The sequence below is a fragment of the Fukomys damarensis genome, unplaced genomic scaffold (assembly GCF_012274545.1).
Source record: "Fukomys damarensis isolate Sample0158 unplaced genomic scaffold, DMR_v1.0_HiC HiC_scaffold_39, whole genome shotgun sequence".
Classification (NCBI taxonomy): domain Eukaryota; kingdom Metazoa; phylum Chordata; class Mammalia; order Rodentia; family Bathyergidae; genus Fukomys; species Fukomys damarensis.
Window position 1 is genome coordinate 124,706,479 of NW_022900951.1, and position 19,776 is coordinate 124,726,254.

General features: G+C 41.2%; 1 protein-coding gene across 2 annotated transcripts in view; it reads left to right on the plus strand.

Annotated features, from left to right (window-relative positions):
- Mamld1 (mastermind like domain containing 1) overlaps window positions 1–19,776 on the plus strand; it is a 112,278-nt gene that overhangs the window by 75,542 nt on the left and 16,960 nt on the right. The gene's annotated exons all lie outside the window — the stretch shown is intronic.

Sequence of the window (19,776 nt, forward strand, 5' to 3'; positions counted from 1 at the left end):
GCTGTCTCAATTAGGACTGCAAATGAAATTCTCTGTGTTTGTACTATGACCTCCCGCTGAAAACAAAAATGTTCAAGCCACGTTAGTGAGGCTCAAAGAATTCCTTATTCTGCTCAAAGCTGCTTCTGCGCCCTTTTCAGCGAGAGTCAGAAAAGGTGGAAAGTGAGCCTTTTTCTATTCTCAGGATCGCTCAGCATTTTCACGGTGCCCTTTAGCTTGCTAAGATGCATAACCCCCATCAAATCAGCTGTACCATATGTTGTCAGAGAAGGGCCTGTCAGCTCCTTTCCCTGGGTTCTTCCCCTGTTTTGAAGGAAAGGGTTGGGAAAAGGCAGTGCTGCTGGCCAAGCTCACAGAGAAGGGATCCTGATGTTTTGTATTTCACTGATTCTAGTAGTGAGCATTGGGGATTTGTTTCCAAGTTAGCCCTGGAGAAATGCAAGAGCTGAGGCCCCTCGGGGTAAGCTCTGGGCTGCCCACCAGCCAACTGGCAACTAAAAAAGGGCCTCCAACCCCAGAAGAAGGGTGAGGGATCTGCAAGGCAGACTGCAAAGAGCCCAAGGGTCAGAGCCCAGGCCCGCCCTGCTTACGTGCATACATCTCTCTCAGATGGAATGGGATGCATTCTCCCGCGGGAATGTTCTGATTTTGTTCATAAGCATGATGGTAGGCTGAGGCTTAGTTTTCCCTTTCTGTCTAAATTGAGCCACAAAGAGCTATTTAATTTGGGGAAAACATTTTTTGGCTACTTTGAGAGGAACTATGATGAGGCCCAGTATAAAAAACATTTTGGAAATGTAGGGACTGATATCTCAGTGTTGCACTGCCAGGAAATGAAATGCCAAAGCCTGCTGAGTTTGGGCAGTGCAGGCTCAGCACTTACTAATGTAAGTACTGATGTTACCAAGAATCAATTTGTGTTTTCAGTTTCTTTTCTGATTTCCACGTGCCATTAGCTATCCTCTCTTAAAACTTCCCTCTCAGATCCTTTACTGCCCCCCCATCACATCAGGGGTTTCTGGAAACCTTTTCCCAGTTTTTTTTTTTTTTTTTTTTTTTTTTTTTTTTTTTTTTTTTTTTTTTTTGGTACCTTTAGCCTGTTGTGGCTCTTGAAGGCAGACAAATCCCACTGCCTGGGCCCACTCTGTAAGGCACCTTTGTATACTCTGACCCTGTGGCTTCTGGCTTAAAAGGGATAGCATAAAGTACAAAGCAGTATCCCTCAGATATCTGTGGCTTCTGTATCTGCAGATCCATCCAACTGTGGATGGAAAAGAGGTTTTTGTTTAAATGCATCTGTGCTGAACGTGTACAGACTTTTCTCTTGCCATTATTCCCTAAACAATAGAGTGCAACAACTGTTCCCACAGCATTTGCATTGCACAGCACTGTAAGTCATCTAGAGATGATGTCAAGTGTACAGGAGGATGTGGGTAGGTTCTGTGCCAGGACTACATCATTTTATGTCAGGGACTTGAGCACCCAGGGACTTAGAGATCCGAGGGAAATCCCGGGACTGACCTACCATGGACAGCACGGGACAAAGGTGCTTATTAGGTTGAAAGCACCCCATTACACCATCCCAAAGAGTTTCTATTTTTTTTAAAAAAAAAAAGGAGTTGAAACAGCATGGGGTAGCATCTTGCCCACAGTGACACCACTGTCTTTGCTTCTGGTATTGTGTTGTAGTTTTTCTTTGCTGGATGAGGGCTTCTCAAGGAAGTTTTCCCCTCAGCTAAAGCAGGAGGTTGTTGAAAGCTGAAAACCACCAAAAGGGTCACAGAGATCACCCCACTCCACCTCCAGACCCACCTCAATGGCCGTTCTGACCCTCATTTGAACAGCAGCTTCTAAAAGACTGAGCAGAACAAGGGCCCCTATCTACCTGGTTCCTTAAATTTTGTTCCTTCACCCACGTGGGCATATTTCATGTTAGACTGGAAAATGTGCAGCTGGGACTCACACAGATGACAGGTACAGTTTCAGTTGTGCAGTTAGACAGTGAGGATGGGGTGTGCAACATAGTCAACATGTAATGTCACTAAACTGTACAGTTTGCAAAGGTTAAAATGGTCCATTTGGTGCTATCTGTATAGCTGTGCACTGTAAAACAATGCCTCTGTCAGAGCGAATCAAATTGATGAGAGTGGTCCCATAGGATTACAATGGATCTGAATAACTCCTCTCACCTAGTGGCATCATAGCTTTTGTGGCTCTATGTTGTGCCCCTTGGAGGTTGTTTCTGGTGCACTGGGCATTATGTTGTGTGTGGTGGCACCACTGTCAAAGACCTACTGTGCCAGTGGTCATGTAAAAGGATAGTGTGTGCAGTTATGAACAGTACCTCATTCCTAATGATAATAATAAATGAGGCTGTTGCTAGTTGATGTGTTTCCCATGCCATACTTTTGGTCTTTATTTTAGAGTTCTCTCCTCCATGCATAAATAAAAAGGTTTACTGTGAAATGTCATACCCTTTAACGATGGCAGTAGCCGCATGCAGCTCATGCAGAACAAGTCTCTTGGTTGCATGGAGAGGCCACAGCATGTGGTTGACCTGTACCATCTAGGCTTACATAACTGTATTTGCAGACATTCCTGTAAAGACAAATCACCCAGTGACATGCTTCTCAAAATGTCCCCATCATTTAAGTGACACGTGCCTGGATGTCTTACCAAATATTTTAAGAAGAAGAAAAAAAAACAATACCTGCAGGTTTTTTGCTAATCCTCTGCTAATCAAAAGCAGTATTTTCTTTTCCAGTACTATGAGTGTGCAATCTAACAGTGGCAGCAGGAGGAGCTGCCCAGCTCCCATCTTAGGGAAGAGCAGCATTGGCTGTGTGTCCATCCATCGTACTGCATGGGCCATCTGAGTTTCCTGCGTGCCTGAGTGAGGTGCATGAAAGCTCAACACAGGATGGAGTAACTGGGCCCACACTGGGCTGGGCAGCTCACCAAAAAGGCTGTCCTTCTCTAGGCATTTTGGAGACATGACAACCTGTGGGCAGGAGAACAAAGAAATGACTGTAAACAGAGATGACATCTCTCTTATGAATGGGAAAAGAAACCCACATGCTTTATCGGCTCATTGGTGCACTCACATGACTAGAGAAAACTCAGTCTGCCAAGTGACATGGGAGCTATACAATGATGCTAGTGCCTTTCCCCCTTGAACTGGCTCTCCATGTAAACTGGCCCCCTAGAGCAAAAGCTGGGCTTTGGAACACAGTCCAGAAAAGGTTAAAGCTACAATGAGAACTGGATGCTTAGTCCTTGGCACTGACACATAAAGTAGGAACCATGCATCTCTTGCACTTCCTTTGACCAGTGCCCATATGGCTTTTGGAAACTTGATGTACTTGGTCATTAATGTCATTGCTCATAACCTAGCTCACAACGCCTTTGGCTTCTGCCTCTCCCCGTTCAGGGATGTCCACTTCTTAATGAGAGTTATTTGCATCTTGCCTGTTACCTGCCTCGACTATATGTTCCTTAGCCACAGGAAGATGCCTTATATAACTCTGTAAGTGGCAGCTGAAGGAGCCCTTGAATGGATAAGCAGAATGAACCAATAATGAGGTGCATCTGATAGCCTTTGCAGAATGTTAAGTTCTTGTGATGAGTGTTTTAAGGTAACTATTGATAGCAACTGTCAGTCTTCAAGGCTTAAGAGACTGATGAATTCATATGCTCATGTTAGGCAGAAGGGAAAACTCTGCCTCTCCACACAGAGCCCGCAAAGCATTTTTCCGGTCTTGTTGGGCTTGTGTTTCTACAGCACTTGTGCAATGTCTGAATACATGTATTTACTACACTCCCAACAAATAACAGTTTTGTACTTCTGGTAATAATTTGCACTGGTTTTGTTATTGCTACTGCTGCTGCTATTGTTGTCACCATTTAATGCAATTTACAGGGACAAAGCAAGAATTTTGCTTGCCTTTTCACATACTACAGTGACAACCACTCAGGATAAGTAAAAAAAAAAAAAAAAAAAAATCTAGCTTAGAAATTCAAGCCACTCATTTTATTGCTTTTTCCCACTTAAGATACATCCATCCCCACTCCTAACATAAACCAATAAATTACAGTCAGTCCTGGGAGCAGGGAGTGGTCTTCATTTGTGCACAGTGTATTGATAACTCCACTATTTCTTTTTGAGTAGCACAGAATTAAATGAGCATGTTCCAAAGGTTATTTAGCCTATGTTCTTGTCCTGTTATACTTAAAATGTAACAGAATACTTGATTGTAGCTGGGCATAGTGGCACATGCCTGCAATCCCAGCACTTGGGAGGCTGAGACAGGAGGATTGCTGTGAGTTCAAGGCCACCCTGGGCTACACAGTGAGTTCCAGGTCAGTCTCAACTACATAGTGAGACCCTGTCTCAAAAAACCAAAAAAAATAAGAACATTTGATTGTATTTAAGTGAGCTTTGCATTAGTCAGCTTTCTGTTGCTAGGCTAAACACCTCAGGCAATCAACTTAAAGGAGGAAAGGTTTATTTTGGCCCACAGTTTCAGACATTTCAGTCCATGGTTGGTTGGCTCCATTGCTTTAGGGCCTGTGACAAGGCCAAACATCATACCTAGAAGCACAAGATGGAGTAAAGCTGCTCACCAAAAAAAGAGAAATGAGGGGCCAGTGTCCCAACATCCCCTTCGTGGGCACGCTCTCAATGACCTACCTTGCTTCCACTAAGCCCCTCCACCTTCCAATAGCACCACAGGCTGCTGATCAAGACTTTACCATAATGGGCCTTTGGGGGAACATTCAAAATCCAAACTATAGCAAGCTCCATTAAAAAATTAGTGTTCATTTTATTAGCTTGCAAGCACAGGTTCTGCATTCCTTGCAGAAATTATCTCTGGATTTTTGTTTTTTATTTGTTTTTGTTATCTTGACAGCTATATTGCTATTTTCTTTCATTTCCTTTATTAACTTCCAATTTGGAGGTGTCTTCTTTAGCAGAACAATTATATCACAAAGATTTTCCTTCTTCCACCCCACATACCCAAAAAGACCCCTGAAGTGCCCACTAATTGTTGTAGTTCAAGATTGATATAGATAAAAGGAGTAGAATGGGTATGAAAGGCAGCCTCTGGTAATGGCCTTGACCATGATGATTCCTTCTGAATTAACAGAGATCTGGGATCAGACAGATCTATTCTGCCTACCTCTTTCTTCAGCAACTAGTGGCGGGTAACACTTTTCCAAATTTGGAAGTTACCTCATACCACAAAGGGAAAGATTATAACCAAGGACTCATCTGTTATAGCAGTACGTGTTAGGGTTTGGATCTAAGTTGTTCCATGGAAAGTTCATGCATTGAAGGCTTTGTCCCATGCAACAGTGTTCAGAGGTGGGGCGGTTGGATGTTGATTGGATCATGAGGGATATAATCTCACTAAAGGATTCATTCATTGATGGATTCAGAGCTAAATGGGTAACTGGGAGGTGATGCTTAGGAGGTAGGGCCCAGTTGGAGGATGTGGATCCTTGAGAGTATGCTCTTGAAGGCCACATTTCACCCTCAGCCCTTTCTCTCCTCTCTTCCTCCTCCTCCTCCTCCTCCTCCTCGTCCTCCTCCTCTTCCTTCCTTCCTGGTTGTTGTGTGGTGTCCTCACTGTGATATTCTGCCTCACCATGGACTCAGAAACAACAGCCAAATGACAACGGACTGAAAGTCCCAGAGTCATGAGCCCAAATAAACCTTTTTCTTCTTTAAGTTGACTACTCTCGGGTATTTTGCCACAGTGACAGAAAGCTGACTAACAAACTATATTGGTCAGCTTTTGAAATGATGGCATGGCCTCAGGAACTTACAAAGCCCCATCAAGTCCCTGCTATAAGCAATAAATCTTCTTGTAAGTTGTCAGAGATAGACTGACATTCAGTTTGGATTTTATAATCCTTTGTTGAGACAAATTACAAAATCTTTAGGTTGATCAACATTCAAGTCCAATACAGCCCCTCAAGGCTAACAAGTCCTTCAGACATTTAAACAGTGATATTTCCAATGAGTCTACACACACACACACACACACACACCTTATACTTGCTCCTATCCTGGATGCTTCCCTATGAACTGAGCATAGGGCACTGACATGATGCCCCCTGGGTAAGGCTCTACTAGACTGACTGAAGTGCTCCCAGGATATTTGGAGACCAGAAGCCAGAAGGCTCACCTTCCTTGTTCCCAACAATCTTCTTTGTTCCTGCTCCCTTACCACCCATTTGCAGAGGTTGTATCCACACACACACCCTGAGCTTATTGTCCATGCCAGGTCCAACTCACCACTTCCCCTCTGTGTATACACTGAGATTGATAAGCATTTATCTATAACTCTGTACTTAATTGGTGCCTATTTTCCACCCTTCCGGTACATACTTTTATTTCCTATTAAACTAGGGATTAAGAAAAAGACTGAATTTTCACGACTATTTTTGGAGCCATCAAGTACCTGCACAGCAGTATCACTTATAGGCTCTCAGTTTTTATGTGTGTGTGTTTTCTTTCATGATTATCTCTGAAATCAAATCTTGACATTCTGGTATGTTCTTGGACTTTTCAAAGGATTTAAAAATTCAGAAGCTTGGTTCTAATAATTGCTTTTAGGAAATAGCACTGCCTAGTTTCTATAGATGAATTCCAGTTTGGATCATCAATTATTTTCTTCACTGAAACCCACAAAGTACATATTCAAGTTTGCATCGGCATTGAATATGATCCAGAAATTCTTAATGTTGTTAAGCTAGACTACTGCTTCTAAAATGTGTATCACATTCAACTAATGCATTTTAAGAGCTTGGGTAACACACTTCAGATCTGAGGGAAGAGTCCGAGATTGTATATCTGATCTCCACTGAATGTGTTTGCTGGAATGTGTTGGACAGTTCAGGTGTGTCAGATTTCTCTTTAAGTAAACTTGTCTATAGATAAAGAAATGTGACTCAAGGCTGAGCAACAGTCCTTGGCCCCATCATTATAAATAGGGTGTTTTCTAATGTGAGGCAGGAGGTGAAAGAAGACACCACACTGAGGCCAGAGTAGATTCTTTGCCACTTAGAATGCGTCCATTTGCCAGTAGCAGACAGTTCAGTCACTGGCTTAAATAATGGAGGGGACCTAATGAATCCTGTAAGTGAAAGTCCAGTGGATGAGGAGACTTCAGTGTTGGTTTGAATCAATAAATAGTTCAACGGTTTCACCAGATGCTGTTTCTTTCTGCCCATCTCCTCTTGTCTTTCCTAGTGTGGGTGTCATCCTGTAGCTGGCTCCCCCTTGTGGACACACAGTAGCAGCCAGCTATTCGGAGGGCTTCCAGCTTCCTCGTGACCCCCATTCAGAGAGTAGGAGAATTGCTAGAGAATCTGTCAAAACAGCAAGGAAGCTTCTTTCCCAGAACCTCCTGGGAACTTTGAGTTTATTGGCCTGAATTGATCATATGACTACTGGGACTTTCATGTCAGCCAAGCTAAGTGTCCTTCCTCTAGAGCCTTAGGTAGAGCCAGGTTCTCCCAAAGCCCCCAGTGCCCCACGTCTTTCAACCAGGCCCCACCCTGTAACAGCAAGTTGTTGTAAAGCCTCATAATCCAATCATCTTCCCAAAGCCCCACCTATCATCGCATGAGGCTTTGAGGGAACATCCAGCTATAAACCACAACAACCATCCACCCATATCATCCTCTGCCACACAGGAGTAATAAGGCCCATCTTGGGAGTCAAGTGCTCCTTGTTCTCAGGACTCACTCTTCTGTTCTGTATAATGAAAGGAAAGGGATTGGATGAAACCAGGGGTTCTCCCAATGGAGTGTGTTCTAAACTTGTTAAAATGCAAATGATTGAGTACCACCCCCACAGTCTTTGATTCTATAGGTATGTGTGGGACTTGGGAATTTGCATTTCTAACAGGTTCTCAAGGGATGCTGCTGCCACTGCTCCTAGGGCCCAACTTTGAGAACCTCTGGTGTAGGTGATCCCTATGAGCCCTTCGAGTTCTAACATTGAGAACTCTGAGATTTTATGAAGTGTGATCTAAATATATGGTAACTATCTAAAAATATTTAAATGTATTACATTAAAAGACACATTGCCATTCATCTCCCTCAAAATAGTTATCCTATCATTATTGCAACTTTCTGAAGCAGCTCTAGAAGTCCTTTTTCGCGAATGTCTTTTTGAAATGTGATAAAAAAGATGTAGTGAATACTGCTGCACAGTGCCATCAAACAAAAAGGCGGGCTCCTAAGAACACTATACATTTTCTCCTCGTCCACCTTATTCACCGGATCTCGCACTATGCAATTTCTGACTCGTCATCAAAGTCAAAATGACCAGTCTTAGTTACTTTCTCACTGCTGGGACAAAATACCCAACACTCACAAGTTGAAGGAGGAGAAGTTTATTTTGTTTCACAGTTTGTAGAGGTGCAGTCCATAGTTGGCTAGCTCCAGGTTAGGGTGGCACGGCACAGGGGCATCACAGAGGAGAAACAGTCCATGGCAGGCAGGAAGCAGGGAAGAATCACACCCACAGTGACCCACGTTTTCCCACCAGACTTCACCTCCCAACATCACACCCAACCATAAACCCATCAGGGAACTGATCCAATATCATACCCAGGAACCAGTCCCCACCCAAAAGCCCCACCTATGAGCATATGAGGCTGCAGGGGAGGGGAGGACATCCAGCTATAAGCCATAACACATAAAAACTAAACATTTTGAATTGATTCAGGCCTTTGAGGCAGCTACATCACAACAAAAGACTTCTAGAGCTATTTCAGAAAGTGGCAAAAATGATGAGATATGTGTGTTCAAAGTGAGGTGGAAGATTTTGAGGGGGATTCATGGCAATGTGTCTTACTGTAATAAATTGTGTTAATTTAAATATTATCCATAGTTTCCTATCACATCTTGTATACCAACTTAGGACACAATGTTCTATAAATAGGACACACCCAGCTCTATCATGTAAACAGCTAAAAACACCTTAGAATTCTTCTATGGCTTACAAATAATCATTTTTGACAAGTAATGGTGAAGTTAAGGATGCTTTTGGACTTCAGGGAAGTTAATTTACTGGTCGAAACAGAAATATGAAGATTGCTCACTCCATCCTTCAACTCCCTCTTCTGCAGCATAGCACTCTGAGATGACTCTGTGACTCTTTCTAGGGCCACCCTGGTTCTCTAGGCCTCACTTAGCAAGCATTCTCCCTATCTGAATGGTAGCTACCAGGTCTTAGAATAGGAGTAGTGCTGGGGGAAGCTGTGATGCAGACAGAATTCGTTGAGAACTTTGTTCCCAGGTTCACCAGACCACATCTGCTCTCTTTAAGTCACAAGTTAACCTCTCTGCCTCCAGGAAGGCTCTTTTAAACCGGGTTAAGTTTTCCTGGCATTCATCCTGTAGCACCCTGCAGTGCTCCTTTATGACATTTATCAGCCTTTATTATGAACCCTGTTTCAGCATTTCTCCATCACATATCTGCCTTGTTTGTCAGTGCTGTCACAACACAGGCCCTAGGTCATGGTATGTGCTCAGGAAATATGTGTTGCACAAGTAATATGAACAGCAGCCTGGGAGTAGGTGCCAGCCACAGTATTTTATTACAATGGGTAACCACTTAGCAATTTCTACAACACATCACACAGCCTACACTTGTGGGTGTGCCAAAGGAATGAAACACAAGTCATCTGAAGAAACAAACACACTAGTAGGGAATCCCAGTTACCGTGGCATCTGCAGCCACCTCTGGAAACCTCGTGCCCACCGGGGCCCCCGGCAACCCACTGCCAGGCACTCACAGTCCCCTCTTAAGACATCAGCCCCTCAAGCATCCAGCTCCTTCCTTCCCATCTCACACACAGTTTGTAGACTGGCACTTGGATGAAGGCAGTAGAGGCCCCTCAGACTCACCGAATGCCCAACACAACTCGGCCTGGGGAGCTGCACTGGGTGAGCCACGCTCTTTCCCACTGGGGAAGTGGGATTCCAGTGAGACTAGGGCATGATTGGCCCTACGTCAATGGCCTGATTCTCCTGGCTTCTGGCTAAAAATCCAGGCTCTTGTCCTCTGTGTCCTGAGTCTATCTGTAGGCAACTTCAGATCTGGGGATAGGATATGCATTCATTACACACTTTCCAGTTTATCATCACTGCTTTAATTTTCTACCATTAAATATAATTTTATAATTAAATCAAGGAAAACAAAACACTTAGAAGTAACTCCTTTAGAGAAGGTAGGTAATAAAATCCACAAACCCACCAAAATTATTATCCTGTATATGTTGAATTGAAAGGTTGTGCCTGCATTTAATGTAATTGATGGATCACATTATCATTAGACAACCACACATTTGAAAAGTGGTCTGGGCCAGGGATTTAGCTCAGTGGTTCCACCACCTGCCTCACAAGCACAAGGTCCTGAGTTCAATCCCCAGTACCAAAAACAAACAAACAAACAAACAAAAAAAGTCTGTGTTTTTAGGCCTAGTGGTAGGGCATGCTTATGCCTGCCTTTTGGGGTCCGACAGATAGCACTTCTCCCTCAGGGGTTACAAGGCCCTCATGGGGAAGGCAGAGCAATGTGGTGAGAAAGCAGAACTCTCTCTCTGAAGGGCACAGGCTGCACCCTGGCAGGAGGAAAAGAGGGCTCAGCTAAGTCCCCTTAGCAGGAGCTCTGGGAGAGCAGACTCACTGGGGGTCTCCCGTGACTTACATTGTCTTTGGCTACAGCAACCAACTCATGACTGGAGCGAGGAAGGGAAATCACAATACATCTCAGACAGAAATGAGATCAGCGAGCTGTGATTTATTGTGAACTTCGCCGTGGTGGAAGAGGCCAATTCCCCCTCCTGTCTTTGGTCAGGGTGCGAATTCTTGTCATGAGAGTGCCACTCACATAACCATTTCTGCAAGGCCTAATCTGCCAAAAACACTACACAGGGAATTCTGTTTCTTCTCTCTTTCAAATATATTTTAACTGATACATAAAATCCTGAAAAATTATACCTATTAATGGGATACCATCTAATGTTCAGCACATGTATGCCTTGTATAATGTTTAAGTCAGGTTAAACATATCTCCTCTAGCATTTATCATCTTCTTGCTGAAAATTTTCAAAGTCCTTTCTTCCAGCTTTTTGAAATGTACAATGCATTACTGTTCTCTATAATCACCCTCAGTACTTCGTGCTCATAACTGTCACTTAGTACCACTGAGAAGCCTTTCTCCATCTTCTACACCACCACCCCCACACTCCCCAGCCTCTGGTCACCACCATTCTACTCTTAACTTCTCTGAGATCAACTTTTTAAGATTCCACCTATGAGTGAGGTCATACACTACTTCTCTTTCTATTCCGACTTGTTTCACTTAACCCAGTGATCTCCATTCCATCCATGCTGTGACAAATGACAATGTGTCATTTTTATGGTGGAACAGTGTTCCACTATGCACATGTTCCCACATTTTCTTTATCCATTTATCCAATGATACACACTTAGGTTGTTACTACTGCTGTGAATAGTGCTGCAGGGATCCTGGGAGTGCAAAACTCTCTTTGACATACAGGTTTCATTTCCTTTGGATGTAAACCCAGCAGCAGGATTGCTGGATCATATCGTAGTTCTGTTTGGATTTTTTTTCTGAGGACCCTCCATACTGTTTTCCATAAAGACTGTACTCATTTATGTTCCTGCCGACAGTGTGCAAAGATTTCCTTTCTCCATAATCTGACCAGAGCTTGTTATCTTTAGTCTTCTTGGTAACAGCTATTCTTACTAGGGTGAGGCGATACCCCATTGTAGTTTTGATTTGCATTTCACTGGTACTTAGTGGGTTGAGCTTTTTTCCATGTACCTGTTGGCCATGTGTATATCATCTTTTAAGAAATGCCTACTTAAATATGTTGCCCACTTTTTAATCAGGTTGGTGTTTCATTCTTGAATTTTTGGAGTTCTTTATATTCTTGATACCAACTCATTGGCAGATGCATATATTGCAAATATTTTCTCATACTCTATAGGTTGTCTGTGAATTCTGTTGGTTGATTGTTTCCTTTGCTGTGCAGAAGCTTTTTAGTTTGGTGCAATCCCCGTTTGTCTGTTTTTGCTTTTGTTTCCTGTGCTTTTGAGGTCTTTTCCAAAATATTCTTGTCCACCCAAAGTTTTGAAGCATTTCCTCTGTTTTCTTCTAGTGGTTCCATAGTTTCAGGTCTTACATTTAGGTCTTTAATCATGTGTGTGTGTGTGTGTGTGTGTGTGTGTGTGTGTGTGTGTGTGTGTTTCACTAGGGATTAAACCCAGGGCTAGGTAAATAAGCACAATATCCCCCTTGACTTTTACAACTAATGAGAGTTAGCGGTCTAGCTTCATCCCTCTGCATGTGGATAGCCAATTTTCCCAACTCTACTTATTGAAAAGGCTATCTTTTCTCCAGTGCACCCATGTTGAAAATAAATTGGCTGTAGATGCATGGATTTACTTCTAGGCTCTGTATTCTGTTACACTGATTTTTAGGTTTGTTTTATGCCAATACCAAGGTGTTGTGATTACTACAGCTTTGTGCTATATTTTGAAGTCAGGCAGTATAATGTCTCCTGCAAGTTGTTGTTATTGATGATGTCATTTTGGCTCAAGATTGCTTTGGCTATTTGGGTATTTTGTAGTCCAATACAAAATTTAGATCAGTTTTTTCCTAGTTATATAAAGAATATATGGTATTTTGATAGGAGTTGCATTGAATCTATAGGTCCAAGTGTGGAAATTTTAACAATATTGATTCTTCCAATTCATGAATTCTTCCAATTCCATTTTTGTGCCCTCTTCTGTTTCTTTCATCGATGCTTTTTAATTTCCATTGCAGAGATCTTTTACCTCTGGTTAACTTTCATCCTAGGTATTTTTGGTAGCTATTTTAAATGAGACTGGTGTTTTGACTTCTACTTCAGAAAATTCACTATTGGCATATAATAATGCTACTGATTTTTGTACGTTGTTTTTGTGTCCTACAACGTTGCTGAGTTCATTTATTACTCTGATAGTTATTTAGTAGAGTTCATTGGACTCTGAATATATACTATATAACCTGTACATTCGTGTCACCTGAAAACAGTAATGCTTGGATTTCCCTTCCAGTTTAGATCTTCTCTTTCTCCTGCCTAATTGCTCTGGCTAGGACATCCAGCACTGGGTAGAACAAGTGAAGAGAATAGGTATCCTTGTCTTGTTTTGGATCTTAAAAAGAAGGCTTTTGGCCTTTCCCCTTTCAGTATAGTATCAGCTATTGGCTTATTATAAATGCCTCTGTTACACTGAATACATCTCTTGTACACCCAGTTTATTTAGCATTTTTATTATGAAGAAATAGCAATTGTATTGAATGCCTTTTCTCAGTCAATTGAGATCCTATGTATTTGAACTTCATTCTGTTGATATGCTGTATTACTTATTAGTTTGCTTATATTGAACCATCCTTGCATCCCTGAGATGAATCCCATTTGATCATAGTCAATAACCTTTTTAACATGCTGTTGGAGTTGCTTTGTTAGTATTTTGTTGAGGATTTTTTGATCTATGCTCATCAAAGATTTTGGCCTGTGTTTTCTTGTTTTGTTGCATGTTACCTGGTTTGGGGGATCAGGTTAATTCTGGCCTCACAGAAAGTGCTTGAAGAATTCCCACCTCTTCTGTTGTTTTGGGACAACCTTAGTTCATTTTAAATGTTTAATAAAATTTAGCAGGAAAACCATCTGGGCCTGGACTTTTCTTTGATGGGAAACTATTTATTACTCATTATTTGTTATTGTTAATATTTGTTATTGGTCTGTTCAGCTTTTTTGTTTCTGCATGATTCAGGTGTATGTAAGGTGTATGTGTCTAGGAATTTGTCAATTTCTTCTAAATTATCAAACTTCACGGCATATGGTTGTTTACAGTAATCTTTAATGATCCTCTGTATGTCTGTGGTACCAGTCATGTTTCCCTTTTCATCTCTGATTTTACTTATTAGAATCGCCTGTCTTTTCTCTCTTGTTAATAAACTTTTAATTATAACTGTTAGTGTATACTCACTGTACAAAATAATGGGTTTCATTATGACATTTCCACATGTGTTACAACATATTTTATTGTATCCACCCTCCCTATTACCCTTTCTTGTTCCTTTCCCTTCTCTTTGTCCCTTTTCCCTTTCTAATAGCCACCATTCTACCTTCATGCTATCTTTTTACCCTAAACTCCACATATGAGAGAAAATATGTGATATTTGTCTCACTTATTTCTCTTAGCATGATGATCTCCAGTTCTGTTCATTTTTCTGCAAATGTTTTATCTCCTTTTCTTAGTCCTTTTTCTTTCTCCTTTTTTGTCCAGTTTTCATATCTTTTCAAAGAACAACCTTTTAGTTGCATTGATCTTTTGTAAATTTGATGCCATTTCATTTTTTTGCCCTGACCCTTTATTGTTCTTGTTTTTCTAGTTCCCTGAGGTATAGCAATATATTGTTGATTTGACACCTTTCTACTTTTTGTTTAGAATAGTAATTCCTATCGATTTTCCTCTTTACAATGCTTTGGCTGTACCCCATGGCTTTCTTTGTGTTGTGTCTCCATTTTCATTTGTTTCAAGAAATTTTTAATATCCTTCTTGATTGCTTCCTTGATCCATCGGGTTGTTCAAAGTAATTTATTTAATTTACATATATTTATATAATTTCCGGTGGTTTTCTTATTAATTTCTTCCTTTATTTCACTGTGGTCAGAAACGATACTCAATATGATTTGAGTTCTTATAAATTTGTTGAGTCTTGTCTTGTGGCCTAACATAGATCTGTGTTGGAAAAATGTTCATGTGCTTAGGAGAAGAATGTGTATTTGGCAGCTGTTGGGTGGAATGTGCTATAGATAGCTGTTAGGTCCATTTGGTCTAGGGTTCAATTTAACTCTGATGTTTCTTTGCTGATTTTCGGACTGGTTGATCTTTCCACTTCTGAAAGTGGGGTGTTCAAGTCCCCAACTATTATTGCAGTAGAATATATCTCCCTTGTGGTCTTCAGTTTGCTTTATATATTTGGGTGTTCCAATATTACATGCTTTTCACTGCTGTGACAAAATACCTGAGGTACACAACTTAAAAAGAGGAAATATTTATTTTTTTCTCACAGTTTCAGAGGTTGAAGTCTATGGTTGCTTAGCATCATCAATTTGGGCCCATGGAGAGGCTGAATATCATGACTGGGAGGACATGGGAGAGCAAGACTGCTTACCTCATGGTGTCCTGAAAGCAAAAGAGAGAGAGAGGGAAAAGGCTCAGGGTCCCCATATCCTTCAAGGGTACTCCCTCAATGACCAACTTCCTCCAACTAGGCCCCTTCTGAGAGTTTCCACCATCCCCAATAATAGCATCAGTAAGGGACCAAGCTTTCAACACATGAGCTTTGAGAGGACATGTAAGAGCCAAACCATAACAGGGTCTAAATATCTAAATGTGCTATTTTCTCTGCTGACCTGACCCCTTTATCAATATATATATAATGACTTCCTATGACTCTTATTGCTGCTTCTGGTATAAAGTCTAGGTTTTAAATTTTCTTAATTTTTATTAGCACAAGTTTACAGTACATAATGAGTACCTTCACTAGTACATGCACATAACGCATCTTAATTCTTTTTTTCATCCCTTTCCCCTCCCACTTTCTCCTCTTCCTCCATCTCTTGCTCTCCTTCCCATTTGCACAAGATCTGACTCCCAACTTCCTATTAGCTTTTGTTTTGCTCTTTAAATTTGTTGTTGTTTTCAGACAGGGTCTCACTATGTAGTTGAGACTCACCTAGAGCTCACTATGTAGCCCAGGCTGGTCTTGAACTCACAGCAATCCTCCTGCCTCAGCCTCCTGAGTGCTGAGATTACAGGTGTGTGCCACCATGCCCGGCTTTTTAAATTGTTTATACTTCAGGTTTCTCATATAAGAGAAGCCATGTGATATTTAAGTTGTGTGTCTGATATATTTCACTTAACATTATAGTCTCAAAGTCATCCATTTTCCTACAAATGACTGAAACATCCTTCTTTAGGGGAGAGTAGTACTGTAATTCATTGTAGATGAAATCAGTTTTATCGGATATAAGCATGGCTGCTCCTGCTTTCTTTTGGATTCTATTTGCATGAAATGTCTTATTCTATCCCTTCGCTTTCAATCTATGTGTGTCATTAGAGATGAAGTGAAGTTATAAGCTAAATATAGTTGGGACTTTTATTTAATCCATTCAGTCACTCTATGTCTTTTAATTGAAAGATTTAACCCATTTACATTCTTAACGAGAGCCATTATATAACTTGTTTTCTAATTTTGTTGTAGTTCTTTCCTTTCTCCCTCTCTTATAGCCTTCCTTTGTGATTAAGTGAATTGCAGTATATTTCCATTCCTTGCTCATTATTTTTGTTTTTTCTATTACCAAATTTTGATTTTATGGTTACCATAGGGCTTACAAAAACATAATTTGGTTATAGCAAGCTATTTTGAAGTGAGAGCAACTTAACGTAATCACAGAGATAAGAACAGAAACAGCCAAAAACAAGAGAAAATACAATAATAAGAAAACTTCCTACTTTTTTGATATCACACTTTACATCTTTCTATATTGCCTACCCCTTAACATATTAATGTCATGATTGCCTTCATTTCTAAAGCATAACTTTGCTGGGCACAGTATTCTCTGTTGACAGGATTTTTTCCCCTTCAGCCCTGTGAAAATCTCATGTCACTCTCCTCCTGGCTTAAAAAGTTTCTGCTGAGAAGTGTGCTATCATTAGAATCGAGACACTCCTCTGTGTGGTATTTTTTTCCTCTTGCTCCCTTGAGAATCTTCTCTTTATCTTTCACCTAAGAAAGATATGATTATAAGATATTTTAGGATAGACTTATGTGAGTTCAGTTTGACTAGTTACCTTTCGCCTTCCTGTGCCTGGATATTTGTATCCTTCTTAGGTTTGGGGAGTTTTCTGTTCTTTTTGTCTCCTTTCTCTTTTTCATTTATCTTTTCAGAAAAATTAAAGCCAAGAAGCACTGAGCTAATCCCCAGACCTTTCTTATTTTATTTTGAGACAGATCTATGATAAATTGTCCAAATTGGCCATAAACTTGCAATCCTCCTGCCTCAGTCTCCCAATTAGATGGGATTACAGGCATGTGCCACACTTGGTTTCTGTTGATATTTCTTTAAATATACTTTCTACCTCTTCAGAAGCCTCAAATTTTTCTTGAACCCCAATAACCCAAAGATTTGCTCTTTTAATACTATTACAAAGTTTCTGTAAGCTTTCTTTACTTCATTCATTTTCATTCTTCTCCAGTGGTATATTTTCAAATAGCCTGTCTTCAAACTCACTATTTCTTTCTTCTGTTTGATCTATCCTGCTATGTATACCTTTTATCACATTTTTAATTTCCCTGAGTACATTTTTCAGCTCAAAATTTTTTGCATCATTTTCTAAATTGCATCTGACTCTGTGAAATTCTCTGGTAGACCGTTGAAATGTTTCTGTGTTTTCTTCAAGTTCACTGAGTTTTCCTTTAAACAACTGTTTTAAATTCACTGAGCATTCTCCTGTACTGATTACTGCCTGGTCAGTTTCCGGCACATTATTTTAAATATTAGTGAGGTCATAGTTTCCTTCCTGAAAGCTCCTGATGCTTGTTGGCATGCAGTGTCATTTGAGCATTGAAAAATTGGGTATTTATTCCAGTCTTCCTAATCCGGCTTTGCACCTGTCCTTCCAGAAATTCTAAGCAGGCCTTTTATTTTCTCTGAGCCTAGAGTCACTTCCATTATTCTGGTACTGAGTAGTTCCCAGCTCTAGAATTTATGGGAGTCTGCTCCTGGTATGTTGTCACTTTTTAAATACTATATAGCAACCCAAGCCCGCAATGGTCCAAAATATACTGTTGGTGTATTGTTCCTAAAAAAATGGGAGAGTATCTAGAAAGGGCAATCTGTACCCACAAGCCTTCCTCTAAAGACAGGGCAGACCTAGATGCCTTGTCCAGAGTTACTGGCCTGTGGTCAGACACTACACAATTCTGCTTAGTGCTGGGCAGAGTCCCATGGATAGAACAACCGCAAGCTCCTATTTCACACCTATGGCCACCAGTGCCACCAAGTTGTGTTACATCCTGAGCCTACAAACTTCCAAGGCCAGCACAACACTGGGATGGGACCAAAGCCCACACTGCTATGGGCTGCCTGTTGCTGCTGTGGTTCCAGTGTTTCTGTCCACAGGCAAGACTGGAGATGGGAGCGGTTAGGATCTGCCCTACACTAAGTTCCACAACAGTCTTATAGCAGTAGAAGTCACGGGGTCTTATCCAACAACAGGTTTTGCCACATCAGGCCTGGTAATGGGTTTCAAGTCTAAGACCTGGACTTAATTCTCTGTCCTTCCCTCAAGCAGAAAGTGCCTCTTTCTGGGCTGGGCTGCTTAGAGTGCAGGAGGAGGTGACATGGGCAGCTCTGTCTCTCCTGTCTTCTTCAATGCATCTTTTGGTTTTTGTTGTACTAAAAGCAGGCACTGTGGTCTCCCAGCTGATTTCCTTAGCTCTTGTGCAACAGTTTACTGCATGAATAGCTGTTCAACTCGATGTGTCTATGAGGAGAGATTATCAGATGACCTTATTCAGTTGCCATCTTGCTCCACCTAGATTGGGCTTAGTTCCAACATGTGAATTTCCCGGGGCGGGGTAATAAGCATTAGATCATACTACTGATCAAAGTCATTTACTAGGGAAATGGACCTGGTGAGAAGAAAAGGGTTCCCTCTACATCTTCAGCAGAAATAAAGCTAGGTAGCCAAGAGCTCCTGGCATTTATTTGGGCCTGCCAAATGGTAGACACCATTGTGGGGTTTGGCCTTCAAGAAATGTATTGGGGGAAATGCCTATGAAGCATAACAGAGAGAAGCAAGAGGAGGTAAAAAGAGCCTTTTACCACAAGAAGGTGGCCTGTAATAGTTGGGGGACAGAAGGAAGTTTGGCTAAAATGTCTCATATAACAATACGGTTCTAGGAAAGGTTCATCCAAGCCAGTGGAGAGCCTCTGAGCCAATGTCAACCATTAGAGGAGTCTTGTACCTCATAAGAATGGGCTTGTAAAGCTATGCTCACTGTGTTCAGTCATTGGCTGGGAATGCAGTCCAGATGAAATGGCAGGACAGTGATAGATCCAAAGGGGTGGCTGTGGGAGGTTGCCAGTATTATGGTCCATGGAAGGAGATCTGAGCAGCCATTGGCATGGCTATCACACCCTTCCTTTGGCAGTTACAGCCACTCCCTGAGTTGTTGACAGGTTGTAGATAGCTACAGGACAGAAGGTAAAATCAGACTGACAACTTTGTAAAGCAAAGCCAAGCGTGGCTTGATTGGTATGTAACTAGACTGTGTTTCTTCATTGTTTCTTCACTCTGTGTTTACATTGTTGATTTTACCCACCCTACCCTTGTTTATTTGAGTCCCCCTTGGATACCAGTTCTAGAAAAATAAAACCCTATGCATTTGTAAGAAGTTTAAAGCTGGTAGACATTAATTTTCATCCTAAGCATCTAAAGATTATCAGGCCTTAGAATGGGGTAAACTAGAGAAACAAGTTATTTGAGAAATAAGCCAATTGAACATTAGGCTTCTTAATTACTCTATGAGGAGTCAAAGTTTTGTTATTTGATACCTAATAATAATCACTATTTCTTTTTTTTTTTTTTTTTTTTTTTTTTTTT